This window comes from Cupressus sempervirens, chromosome 3, assembly GCF_028749045.1.
Source record: "Cupressus sempervirens isolate cs-2001-9-10 chromosome 3, ASM2874904v1, whole genome shotgun sequence".
Lineage (NCBI taxonomy): Eukaryota > Viridiplantae > Streptophyta > Pinopsida > Cupressales > Cupressaceae > Cupressus > Cupressus sempervirens.
Genome location: NC_143120.1, coordinates 255,356,383 through 255,372,009, shown reverse-complemented (window position 1 = coordinate 255,372,009; position 15,627 = coordinate 255,356,383).

Below are 15,627 nucleotides of genomic sequence, written 5' to 3'. Positions count from 1 at the left end.
ATATAGAACTTAACAAACCTTACCACTTGGTATTAGACTCAAATCAAATGTATTAAGCATATTTGTGTAATGATATGGGAAGTCAAGTTTAGAGCTCAATAGCTCACCTAGATAGTCAATATTATGAGTGTAGTTATAATGTTTTCAAATTCCAATTGACTTAACAAAATTGGGACAATGTTTTGGTATATAATGTATGACATTACATTCATTTTGATTGTTAGGAACAAATATAGTTCAATTTTCCTTGTTGTCCAAAAATTTGTAGACATTAATCTACTTACTTTTACTATTCTTAGTAACGTTATGCTAACTTATACATTCTTAAAAAGATTCATGAATTCAAGGGTTAATCATTTGGTTGAGCTAACTATTCTATTCACATAATTGTTAAATAAGGATGTTCACTTCAAATGGGGAAGTGAATGCTAGGGGGATTTTGATTACATTAAAAAAAAAACTTGCTAATCCTTCCATGTTAATGCGCAATATGTAAGATAGGCCCTTTATGTTTTCAGAATTGCACAATGCTTTAGCAACTTTATTAGCTTAGTATGATGACAAGGGAAAATAAATTTTATTATTATATTAGTCATGTTATTGTAAAGTATAACTCTCATAACTTTTCTATGGAAAAAAATGTCTTGCTATAGTTTTCAAACACAGAAGTTGAGGCACCACCTTCAACATACAAAAACTTGAGTCCTCACTAAGAAAAATTTACTTATGATTCATTTTCTAAAGCTGATATTTGAGGGATATTAACAAAGTGAGTGATGTGTCTTTTTGGGATCAACCTCAAGTTTGCAACATAGAATTCATTCAAAGGATTACTGATTAATTAAAGAAGCTCTCTCACATAAAACATTGCCCATATTCGATTTGTTTTTTATTGAGAACTTTCTCACAATCAATTATGACCCTATTTAGGATATGTATTTCAATGAATGAAAGTGTTAAATTATTTTTGGAGTAGGTGCTATCTCAATCTCACCTAAAGGAAAATTAGTTCTTTGTTTCTTTTGTCTTGATTTTTATGAATATATGTGGGTGTGAGGGAGCTAAGCATCAATAGGATAAGGTTAACTCACATGCCTAATGTACATGATGTGCTCCAACATCCACGCCTAATATATTTGGTAAGTTTTGATTTTGGTACTCATGGTGTATGTAGAAATTGAGATTGTGTATAGGTGGGCCAACATGCTACAACCCCAACATATATTTTCTATGTCTCCATTGTCTAGATGTTGGGAATGAGGAACCCTAATAGATGGGAACCTCATCCATCTATAGTCACTTGTAGTGTGAATGTGGTCATCAAAATTTATCACATTAATAGAATCTAGCACCATCTTCACTCAAGCAACCACAAATAGAGATGTCCTTTATCATCCACTAACCTACCATAACCTTATAGATGCATGACTCATAGATGTCAGCTATAAGGGGTTTATCTATCATAACTTGTTCCCCATGTATGAGAATATATAGGATCTGATAGATGTTTAATAATTTAATGACCAACTCCCAACATCTCCCAATTAGGAGATGGAAGGATGTCATACTAGAATCGCATCTCTCTATGAGTGCCATCAATACAAGTCTATGAAATATCATCTCAAGGTGGTAGTAGACCCACCAAAGACCTGAAGATAAATATCCAAAATAATCACTGACCAGGTTGCTATCGATGATTACTTTGAATATTTATCATCATGTAATTATTTTTTTTAATAAACCATGTTGGTCAAACTTTCAACAAAAATTTCCAAAACTTTTGACCAAGTTTGGTTGAACTTTCAACCAAAGCATCAACTAGGATGACATCATGAGTTTGGCATCCTGGTCAATCAAGGGATCACCATTGGTCAAACTTTCAAATAAAGCATCAACAAGGATTCCATCGTGGGTTTGGCATCTTGGTTGATTCTTTGGTTGAAAGTTCTAGTTGATTGAGGGTCAACATTGGTCAAACTTTCAACCAAGCTTTGGTCTTCGACCAAAACATTGACCAAGATGTCATTGTGGGCTTGGCATCTTGGTCAATGCTTTGGTAAAGAGTTTGATGGATGTTCTCACAAATAAGGGAGGCCATTTTTTAGCAAATTGTATGTCAAAATTTTGATGTTGACAAGGATTAGTTGAAGTTTCAAGAAGGAAAATAGAGAAAAAACATTTTGTAGATAATTCAACCAACATGAGTAGAAAATTTGACCAATTTTAATCAAAAAATGAGGCCAATTCTACTAGTGTAAGCATTAATCATATAAATAATAGTCTCTCATATATATATATATATATATATATCATCAAAATTTGGCATACATGGAGGCATTATATAAAATATTCTTTTAATATATCATACACCTATATATTTCTACCTATCGTAGTGCTCTATTGGGTGATGACTCCCTAATCTCTCTCATCTATAGTGAGAGGAGGATGGCCTTTGGGATGCAGTATTGCATGTATACCTCCTAGATATGATACACTTAATCATGTGCTCTCACATCACTCGTAGCTCAATCTCTAGCTCCACTATGTGATGCTCGAGTCTCTCCTTGTTCTCATTTCTTAGCCTCATCTCTAGAGTAATGGATGCAAAGATATCAACATTCTTGCTTGAATCTCTTTGTCCTATGACCTCGTGATGATGGGTTGATGGTGTCCTCAACTCTATAGTCAAGTCCTCCGGGACCCTTCACTCTCTCTCTATCACTAAAATCATAACATACATCATATCATTAGTATGGTTTTTTCCTTTCTTCAAATATAATTCTAATGTGTAATTTATTTCTAAACCCTACCTAGATATCCCTCAAAGTACTATGTGTCTCTCTTTGATGTTGAAGGTGGGGGCATGGACTAACTTCTCTCTCCATGTTCTCATGTTTTTGGTCCTAGGAGTGAAGTATCTCTCTAGGACCATGGTTTTTAAGATCAAAATATTGTAGTATGTACAGTAAACTCTAGCTCCTCATCCATAACATGATTTGGTAGGGGAATCTCCTTTGCAGCTACCTCCTCTACTGTGGGAATTATCTCTCATCTCATCTCTCCTATGGATTAGGTATCTTGTCATCTCTCATCTCATGTGTTGGATGATACTTTTCCTCCATCTCCTTATCCTCTCTCATGAATTTGTTCTCCTCTCTGTCAGTTCCTCTTTAAACTTTATGGAATAGACTTGGATCTCTTATGGGGTAGTCCAATGAGAAGATGGGCCTCAATCCATGAATCATCCAGTAGAGAATGTACTCCTATGTAAAATTGACATATAATTCTATTTTCATTGGGGCATTTTCTCCCTCCTTTGTATCAATGAGGTGATATTAGCTATTGTAGGTCAATGTATGGCTCTGCCTCTATGAATATATCTCTGAGGATGGGCATATAGTGGTACTCATCTTGGTACACCCTATTGCAAGCTAAATTATCTTAATACTCAGTCATAGTAGTATGATGTGATCACATCACTCTACCATCCCTCTATAAATATCATCCTCTGTGAGTATCTCATTTTGTATGCATTATTAGGCCACTACACCATTTAGAGGTATGGTCTTCGTATTATCCCATCTCCTCACATGCAATCAATTCTAACTCTCTAAAATGGTATGTCTCTAAACTACCACATCTTAGCAAGAGATATGCATATACTTTTGGAACACTCTAATATAGTGCTACAAGAACTCCTTCTATCCTAGTGCAAGTAAATTACTCAAACAACTACACATGCAAGAGTGTACATATTGGCAAGCTATCTCTCTGGTAACTAGTGAGTCTACTTAACTCTAAATTTATGGTAGCTAGCATACTCCTACCCCATGCAAAAAATGCTCAATATCTCTCCACCATTCATACCAAATATCTAAAAGGTGATAGAAATATTTTTCCCTTACCATTTGGGGTATGACACATCTTAGTATGAATCAACAAGGTAGTATCACCTAAAATCATATCATGTAGATCCATCTAGTCTACCCTAGATCTCATCAATGATCTTTATCTTGTACAATACTCCTCATCTGTAAATATTTTCTCTACATCTCTACAAGCATGAGGCCTTACTCAAAGCCCTCTAATAGGTAGATGAAGTATCTAGTATACATTGTCTAAGTTCATAGTGATCTCTCCAATGGGAAGATGGAATTTGAAAGTGGCCTTGTTTGAATGCTCTATTAGTGCCTGAATCATGCATCGATGAAATCTCAAGTTTAGAATTTGGCCTACCTAATATGGGCCTAAATCTCTAAGACTTTGGATTTCCTCTACACTCATGTCCTTCATATTATCCTGAATCAAGTTTATCGCCTGTGACATCTTATGCTCTTGTAGAGACACAAGAACCTGTAAATTACATCAAATCAGATGTCAGTATCATATTGAGGGAAAGTCTGATAATTTTGGATAGGGTTGATTTCTTCCTAATCAGGGTCATAATCTTCCTCATCAAGGTTGACTTTATCTGATATGGGTTGACTTCCCCTTTATTAGGGTTGACCTACATCATCAAGGTTGACTTGGTTGATCAAAGGTAGCATCTGCCAATCCTAATAGTCAAAGTCCCCTTTAAACATGAATATACATTATAAAAGGTAAAAATATGTATCAAAATAGTTAGAAACATGTATATCAAGACAAAAATCCCTCTGTAGTAGCACTTACATTAGGTAGCAGGTCATTGGCTACGATGAATACTCTCGTAACATCCATCCGCATTGGCTCTAGCTCCTTCTTCATCATCTTCAACTTCTTCAAGCTAAAAAGGTAACAAATGAATGGTAATAAATTTTATTTATAAAATTTTCCAACATAAATTAGGGTTACAAGTAGGGTTTCCTTTCTATGAATTTAGAATAGGCAATCATTATTTTCATCATAACTTGAGCTAGATAACTTTGATTTTATCACTATCAAAAATGTTGAAATTGTGATTCAGTTAACTTCCATTCGAAGTTGACCAAGATATACTTTGATAACTTCCTCACTAATGTTGAAGGTATTTTTCATCAATTTGCATTTATGGTTCCTAGGGTTAGCTATATCAACCTATTTCACCTTTGTGAAAAGAGCAACCTAAAATAGGGGGCATATGGGAACCTATGAACCTCATAGAATAATTTTCAGTAAGTTCTAGGTGATTTCGATTTTCACTAACATGTGTTTGTAGGATATTGGTATTAACACTTTCTTGGAGGATTATGGCTTTTAGACTTTGCTATATCCTTTTTCCTTTAAATTTTTTTATTTACTTTAGCTTGCATATTCACATAATGTGATATCCAACTAAAGTGGGGGATAAATGTACCATATTAAATTTGAATCACTTCAATTTATGGTTGTTTAGCACCTGTTCAATGTAATTTAATGGAAAACTTGCATTTAAGATGTATTCATACCTCTCTCCTATCCCCTTCTTAAATGGGATCTAGGTAGGACCTAATAAGTCATCCTTGGAATTCCTATTCTATAACACAAAACTTAAGGTAGGAGCCCTTTATATAAGTCCTCCTCTTTATTTTTTTCAATCAATATAACACTTTTTTTGAACCAAATTTGGATTTCCTCATAATCTAGACCTAATTTTTGAATTTTGGGACCTGTTCTAGAGTCCCAAGACTATCTCAGGGGTTTTTGTACTTAGTTGTCAGGGGTGAAGTACACCCCTAATCAAGTCCCATTTTGGAACCTATTAGTTGGTCCCTTCTTAGGGTTTGGTCTAGAGTTATGTTTTTGAGTCTGATTAGCTTGTGGGAGAAAGATAATTTGGATCCTATAAAAACACCCTCAATAGATTCATTTGGCATAGGTGTAAATCAAGCAACAAAGCATACATATAGTCAAGCAAGATCAAGAAAGCATATTTCATGTAGAAAAGCCATTATAGACATCCCAAATTTTCTTAGAACATTTGAAAGGTGGAAGCAAGGAAGCTTGGAAGCATCCTTTGAAGAAAGAGAGTTCTTCATCTTCTTCTCATTCTATCATTCGAGAATTTAAGATTCAATCATGGAGTAAAAAATATGGATCATGAGTATGGACTAGAGTACTCTATCCTTGGTGACTTAGTGTACTTTATAGGTTAGGTTATCCTTGAATCTATTCATTGTTATTATATCCATATTCAAGCACACCATTTCATGCTAGGGTTTTAGATCTAGAGATTTTGATCCTTAGATTGCACATTCAAAGCTCATACATGAGCATCACACACATTACATTAGATATATTGACTATCTATGGAGGTAGAAATCACCAAAAGGAGGGCTTAACTAAGGAAATTCCCTACATAGCCACCCAAAACACCAAAATTTAGATATTAGTGGATCTCAGAAGGAAAAATTGGTCATGGATAAAGGTACCCTTCTGATCATTGATCAAAACTATAAAATCAAAATCAGCATCACAAACATTTTATCAGGGTTGAATGGGCCATGTCTGATGTGTTAACAAGTTATGGGTTGCCCATGATCACCTAGTTCACATCTGATAGATTGTCAAATGATTTCTAGGTTTTGTCTAACTCATAGTTTCAAGCCCAAACCTAGCTCTTCTCATCTCTTGAAGTAGAACAACACACAAAAATCAAGATTTGAGTTTCTAAGGTAAGTATCTATATCTCTCCTAGTCAATTCAACATTTTATTCAACATCCATATCTTGTATAGAACTTGAAATAATGAATTAAGATCTCAGGGGCATGTTGTGTTCTTTTACCTACCTTCATAGTTGTTAGATCTAGGCTTGTTTTGATTTTCCTTTTATCCCTTGGATTGCATTAACCTACTAGGATTTAACACCTTTGAGGGTTGGTTTGAAATAAAATCTTTCCTAACACTTCATACTTTTGAGGTGTGTGTGGCTATGTGATGAACTTAGGACTAGTTTTTCTTGATTCACATCCCCCTCCTACACATATGCTAAAATAGTTAGAGAGTAATAGTGAAATGATCTAATAAAAATGCAATTCACTTTTCTTGTTTAGTTCACCATTTTTCCCATATCTCTTACTCGTTGGCTGGCCATCACATCAACATCAACAAACTTCCTCTCTTCACACTTCATATTTTCTCAATATGATCAAATTCATTTAGTGACTTTATCACAACCTTATTAGAAATTAGACCAACAACATTTACCTTCTTTTCTCTTCCTTATAGACATAGTTTTCCTACTTCATCACATTCATCAGATCTTACTGCTTAATCACAATAATTGATCAATCTTTCTATCTTAGATACAATGAATCTAGACACTTGGGAAAATGTTTTAACCTAAAACTGTGTGCCTCATTGTGGATCACTAAACATGTTTTCTAAGATCTTCACCATTTGATCTTCCCTTGTCAATATCCTTCTTTGATCTTGCTAACTATCTTTCTCTTTATCTTAGAATCTTCTCGAATAGTCCATATCTTCATTCAATTTCATCCTTTACTCAATCTTTCACAAACTATTCATCTTTTATTGAATTGTGTTCAAGATTCTCTGAACACCTCCATCACTTGATTAATATTGCACTCGATTATCATTGTCCTTGCTCAATAACATCTATAATTGTTGAGTTAACAATCACTTCATTTCTCAACCTTCTCACTTCTTCTTTTATCGACCTCCATTACTAGCTTAGTGTACCTTACTAATTACTTATCTTTCCACTTTAAAACTTCATTCCTTACTTCATTGACCATAAAAATTGTGTGTGCATCATCCTAACACTCCATTAGATCATGTAGAACAATAAAATCAATATTATCTTTACATAGACCAATCCATTAATTGACCAGTTAACATCACATACTCAACATGACTTCTACATGTAAAATTTTAACTTTATAATTGATTTCTCCATACAAACTCAAATCCTTTAGATGATTGAAACTTACATAAATTAGTAAAGTCAATCAGGTTGACATCAATGACAATATAAAAACTGATCTAACTCATCTACATACAATATATAGCTTGGCTTTGACCTTGTTCCTAGTCAACATCACTTATGCCTAACAATCTCTCCTTTATTTCATCATCATCAAATTTCTCTAACAAATCACTTGTAATAACTCCAAGCCAATTACATAATTTCAAGTCTTCAATCAATATCAACCTTAAAACCAATAATGTTACTAAATTAAATATTTACAAAAAGAATCATAAGACACATGACAATGTTATGCAAAATTCAAATTTTTCTTAAGTTTTAAATTAAAAAGCATAAATATATACAAGTTATAGCTATTTAGCCTCATTTTGCATATTATGGAAGATATTGTTTCTCTATAGAAACCCCAATAGACTATGGAAAACCTTTGGTTTTATTAATGTCTTAGTTGCTTGCCAACAATAATGAGTTTTTTAATTTTCCATAATTTTTTCTATTGATATCTAGCATTGATTGGTTAGTTCAAGGGAAAAATATTTTTTTATCTAAAATTTTATAGTCCATGAGATGTTTTACAAAATTTCATGATTGCTTTCAGAAGAAATCCATTCCAGCATTAACATCATCTATCCAACCTACACTATAAGGGTATTCAAATGCCAATGGGTTCCTCCTCTTACAAGAAAGATAAATTATCTAGTTTTATTTTCTTAAGAATTACTGAATTTATTCTTTTTTACACTATTTATTTTTTAACCATTTTTCAAGATATTAATACATTATTTCTATGCATCAAATATTTCTAATAAGAGCAATATTTTTATGCTATCAGTGAAGTGACAAAAAGATAATTTATGCTAGCCATCTCCTTACAAATCCTAATTGATATGGTATAAATTTGATATCTACCTTGTAAATATTTGTACTGATGATTTAGACTAGCATAAAATTAATGAGATTCACTAGGACTAAAAAGTATATGGTAATCACATTGATGGATATAATAGTTTATGAAGAGTCTCAAATATTCTCATAGAATTTAGCATAGATAGTCATCTCACATTATGTACACTGCTTATATGATTTAACCAGTTTAGAGAAAGATGTTGATATATAGTGAAAATATCTAGTCATTACATGTTCACCATCTTGGGGATAGCATCACATTAGATGAATTCATAGAGTACAAAGTGATCAAAGAATCTAGAGAATAATCTAAACTTTCTATTGGATCTAGTCTTTTGTGTTGGTTGTTTGTTTCTATTGCACAAATTTTTGGACCTTTCCAAAACCATTTCTAACTTAGAGGAATAGAATTCATCTAATAAAAATTATTATCATTTAAATATATAGTGTGAGACTACCAAATCCAAAACTAGTTGTGGCCCTTTAGATGAAGAAAGAGCACAAGTCATATGCTAAAAAAATTCTATTTAATGCAGGGATGTAGTGGATGAGGGGCTCCTAGTGAACTATTCTAAAGTGAGTTTTAAGGTGATAGAATAATGTTATAATAAGAATAGATTTTTTAAAAGGAGTAATGGATTTTTTAGAGAGAGTAATAATTTCTCAATAATATTATATAGAGGCATATGTACAAGCAGATCTATTAGTGGATCAAGATCAACAAATATTTTCCATTTCCTAACAGTATTTTTGAGGTTTAAAATCTTCTTTGTGGAACCATATAGCCTTAGTTGATGAAGGAAGTGTTGGACTAGTGGGTGGTTTGATTTGGCTTTCAATTGAATCTAGTTTGAATTTTTGAGGTGATTTTAGACTCAAGTTATAGTAGTTTTTGTGTTAGTGGATCTGGATTAGGTTTATACCTAGGGTTTGTTCAATAAAGTGGCCATAACTTGAAATTCCTTTGATGGTTCTAAATGAACATGAGATGTTTTCAAGCCTTGACCATGCTCTTTAAGATTTCTAGGGTTTTAGGTTTTTATCTATAAGAAGATGGAAGATCAATGATGCCTTAGAGTGAATATCCTCATACATTCACCTAGATACACATAAAAGAAGTCCATTTTTAAGCAATAAGTGATGATTCAAGAGTTGTGATTTTGGATTTGGAAATTTTTTAACACCCCCTAAGCATTCCAATTGGTTTGAATTGTGTGTGAGATGCCTAGATATTAGTTTCTATGTAACCTAAGGCCTAGTTGGGCTATTAGGTCTCTCATCCCATAGGAGATTAGTGTATCACTTGATGTCTTGAAGGATTTTAACTTTGGGTTCTTATGTAACTTCAAAAAGGGTATCAGTATTACTAATCTTAGATTCCTTTGGAAAGTGTAGGAGAAAATGGGTAAAATAGAGTTCAAAGGACTATAAACATTGAGCCTTGAATGGTGGAACCATGCCCTATGTAGTTAGAGATGTTTAACTAATACCAAATTCTTGTTATTAATCTCATTAAAAAGTGCTTCTCACAATTTGGAGGTTTTATGCAAGGAGTGGGGTAGAGTGGCTGAAAAAGAAGAATGGGTAGTTGGTTGGGGTATGGAAAAGAAACTTGATTGGGATATGGAATTTATTTAGGACATTGTAAGGCTTGGTTTGTGGAATTTTTCTAAAAGTTAGTCTTGATTGAGGTAGAATGCTTTGACGAATCTTAGTTGAGTTGAATTTTCCTCCTAGGATTTCCAAAGTTGCCTCTACATCATGAGGGAATCAAGCAAGATAGAATTAAATACCAATAAGAAGAACAGAGATCCAGTTATTCATATAGCTAATCTAAATAAAAATAACACAATTCACCTCAAAGGTTTCCTTAGTTATTAAGGGACATTAATAACATAAGATTACACTTACAAAAGAAAGTATAAATAATTTGAATCAAACACAACACTTAATCTCTACCTTTACCAATAAACTTACAAAAATTATTTGTAGAAGTCTTAGAATATAAAAATATCTTGATAATATTATGAGGAATTTTTGTCTTGGATATATTGTTGCATTCCCATGAAAGTGAGTTTTCTCTTCAATTCTTTACTAATATTCAAAGCCAAAACACCATTATGTATCATTCAAAACCAATTTCATAAACAGCTATATGATTATCATTATATGTATTCCAATGTAAAAATAATAAAAAATGGCTTTCTCTCCACCCTACCATAATGGCATCATGAAGTCATAGAGGCTTTAGCCATATCCCTAAGCAAGGAAACTATTAAACACAACTGAAGATTTATAGGTATTTCATAGATCCTAATTGATCCAAACAAATTTAAACACCAAGTTTTTAAATGACCTCTACTAGGTTCATATTAAACTATGTATAAACCACTCTTTTAAAATCATATATCAAATTTTGCTACTATCAAATTAGATATGAGCCTTGCCAAACTATCTAAATATCACAAGACATAAACAAGAAAGGTAAATGAAGTAGACAAGACTTATCTCTCTAAACTTATAAATGGTTGTCCTCCTCTATAATTATTGAGATCACAATCCATGTATTCAAGTACTAAATAGATGAAGAGTTTGGCATTGTTGCATTTCATGTGATGAGCATCAAGTAACTTGCATAATTTCTTTGATTAGGCCTAATGAGAAAAAAAATGCATGCAATTCAAATAAATACAAAGGAATTGGAATTGAGATAAAATGTCTTCCTTACTTTACAATGTTAAGGTTTTGAGATAACATCCTTAGAATAGATATTTCATGGAGGGTAGTAGCAACAATTCCATCTTCATCACCCTCAAGCTTGACTTTCTTAATGGATTTAGTCTACCGTTTATTTTTCACCTTGGCTTTGTACACCTTACCCTAAGTTTTGTTTATTATTTGTCCAATATCTATTGGAATTGAATCACTTGGTGAAACTATGATAGTTTACAATAGGTATAAGGAATTGGTTTGGTAAATTAATTTGATTCTTTCATATTCCAATGAAGTAAGAGGAGTAAGGTATTATATCCTTAGTGGGATATGTGTGGAATAATATTGGGACATCCTTCTAATATCAAGTTCTTTTGAACTTTACAGCTCCTAGTATAAGTCAGACTCAATCCATGTGACATGCTTCTTCTATTAGTCATTTAGATCCCTTCATTGCCCAAAATATTTTGTGGCTTCTCAACTTTAGTAAATTTTTATTTCATTTTGTGTTTATTGAGAGGACCTATCCAATTCTATCTTTGAGGAGAAGTGGATGAATGCAATCTTTATCACAATATTCTCTCTAAGAGTATTTTTTTTAATCTTTATCAAATTAGGTTTAATAAGAATTTGAAAAGTGGAAATAGATTGGTTGGATAAAATTTGATGTATTTTTAAGGTTTCATAAGCCATTTGGTTTCAGACTGTCAAAGTTTATCAAATATTATCAAAGACGTTCCTCGAGGGATTACAATTGCAACCAAATCTATCCTCGCGGTTGACCATCTTCACAACTAATTGAAATAAAATATTAGAATGAATTTAATTATTCTAAAAAAATAGAGAAAAGAGAGGACAACTACTATATTATATCATCGTTTATATTGTATTCTATGTCATAGGTCTTGATAATATTTTTCTTCAAATATTGTTCTAGAGTTGGTAATTATGCAAATTTTAATATTTTCCTAAAAAATCCCAAGAGAAAAATTTACAAACCTTATTTCAACAAATTTCTTCATTTAGATATCAATTTTTTTGAGACATAAAATATAGAAAAAATGCCAGAAAACCTTTACTTGATCTTGCCTTCAAAAATGAGTTTGTAGAAAGCTTTTCAAACACATTACCTTTAAAATAGCCACTTCACATGTCCTTAATTTACTACATTGAAATTGAAAGAACACAATAACAAAGTAACAAAAGAAAATTCTTGCACCAATGCTAAATGCTTCATGGTTCTCTTCATATTTTAAATTCTAGATTCTAACATGATATCAATGAATAAACTAAACAAAATATGAAGAACATTACATCTACCTTGTCTAGCATTTGATCACTACACAAAATAGCTTGTCAGTTAGGGGTATGCCACATCACATAGATGATATAGACATTGAAACATTATCTCAAGCTATTTACATATATTGTCTATAATTTTGTAATTTTGGACATTTTGACACATTCACATTACAATCACCTTTTCAAATAAAATTGGCCTTATAGCCTTATGAAATAGACTCAAATGATTATGAAAAAAGATAACTAGACTAAAAAATAATAAGAGTATTCTTTCCTTGGCATAACTAAATTCTTTGAAAAAGAATTGGTCCTAGTTTCTATGTGTTCTCAAAACTTTGATAATAGAATGAGGAACTATGGCCAATTCTTGACTATAAGGCCATTTTATAAAGATATAAGGCCAATAAGACCAATTTTCTTTGTTATTTGAATCAATTTTGTAAGTCGATTAGCACATTTTTTGTAATTCCAATTAGGACTTAGAGGATCAAATTTGATCAAACTAGTTGAATGTGGTAGACCAACATAGGAATGATGTTTTTTAGTTACTTGAGCCATATTTGGAACATCCATGAAGTTGTATGGGTCATTGTAATGTCACTGTGTCAAAATGTCCAAAATTAAAAAATGTTCATTTCAAGAACATTTCAAATTCATTTGAATCTCTATTAGCCTTTGAGTGAAGCAAAAATCTCAACAATTGTCATATATTCATTGACAAGACTCAACAGAATAACCTTAATCCAACAACCTCTTAAGGTATTTTAACATATCCACTATCAAATTAGTAATCCACCATAGCTAAGTTCAAGAATTAAATTCAAATTAGAATATCCACTCCATAATATGTTCCCTTGTTGTCCAGAATGATGCAAAGATCCCACTATCTACAAGAAACAACACTAATAAACTTGTCTCTTTCTAAAACCAAAATTATTAGACAAGAATTTTGATCAAAATTTGAGGAGAACGAAAACTAATCCTTAAACCAAATGTCAACCCAAATCAACTCAAATACAATATGCAAATGTCCCTTCAAACCATAATCATAAAATTTAGATGTTAAATATTTTTTTTGACAAATAGAAGCTCAAATCTACTATTACAGTTTCAATAGTATGAATGTTGGTTGGGTGTAGGCTTAACAACAACTTGAAATCCTTGTGCTCCTCATTATAAATGTATTGGATGAATGAATATCCATTTTAAATATTAATATTAACCAATAAAATAAACAAGATTATTTATTACAGTTATTGTCATTGCCATGATGATTTCAATTGTATTTGAGTAAGAGAACTGTTAAATCACCATTATGAATATGATGCGTAAATGGTGTCTAAGGGAGTTTATTGTGAGTGGAATAATATGTTGTGCTTAGGTAAAAATAATCTCTATGTTGAATGTTCTCAATTATTCATGTTTTCATCAACCTCCATTGCTTATGAAGCTTCTATTGATTGATGAAAGTATAAATAGGATAACAAGATACTAAGAGGTGAGGGGTGAATCAGAATCTTAAACACTTCCACTTTTCGGTAATTTATTAACAATTCACTATTTGTCTTATGCATGTAAAAATCGTAAGATTAAACTTTTTATAGCATGCAGATCTAATCTATCACATGCATAAAAATAAACACATAACACAATATTTGATTGCCCAGAAATCCTCCAAGAAGGTTAAACTTTAAGAAAGCCGCCTCCAAAAAAAGATATAAAATATTGGCGAATCTTTCATTATTTTGAAAAAACAAAATTATTTCTATTGGCGAATCTCTCAATTTTTTATTCTAAATATGATTAATATTGGTGATTATTTTTGAATCATAATTTTTTTTGTATAAAATATTGATGAATCTCAATAATAATAGGAAGTTCATTAATCATCATGCAATATTACAAATCAAAATTGAATTTTTTTTTTGCCTCGTGGAATATTATGAGGATCGTCACATATACTTTAAATCAATAGTGAAAACTAAATATTGGTGATATATCCCTAAAGTAACTAATAATTATGATAGTTCAATTTAATTTCTCTAATAATATATTATATTTAGGTGACTCAAATCTAATCATGTAAAGAATATTGTGGCTAATGTTTGAGTTTAAATTTTTTTAATAAAATAAATCATTAAGCGATTTTAATTATTCTAGAACTATTTTTTATAAAACTATGGCGATTTAGGTTGTATCAAATCTTAAATTATTAGCCAAATTACTAGCCAATTTTTTTTAAAATTAGCTAATTTGTGAATATTAGCCACTAAAAAATACCTTACCTCTAAGGTGAAGGTAAAACTGGGGTGGGGATGACACCCACAAATCTTCACTACTATAGTAATAAAGTTAACCTATTAGGGTTAAAATGTTTGACCATAATATATAATCTACCTTGTGAGGGGTCTACCCTATTAAAAGCTTTTGAGACTATTAGGTCTCATTTTATTAGAAGATTTAACACTTACAATAAAGTAAGGACTTTGTTAGGATATTTATATAGATCTATTAAGACCACTCTATTTAGAGATTTACTCTAATTCAAGTTGACTAGAACCAATTTAGTACCTAACTCTCAATTTTCTCTCGAAGCTAATTTTGAGTCTTCTCTTTGGAAACTGATCTTCTCTTCTAATCTGATAAAGTTTTTCTTCCCTTCACTGCACTGATTAGGTCACTTATTCTACTAAGAAATAAAATATTACTTCTTCTTGACTTCTAAACTAACCTTGATCCTTCACTTCACCATTTGCATATTACTCCTCTCTTCATATCATTTGTCACACCATAGCTCATCTATGTCATCCACATCTCACTC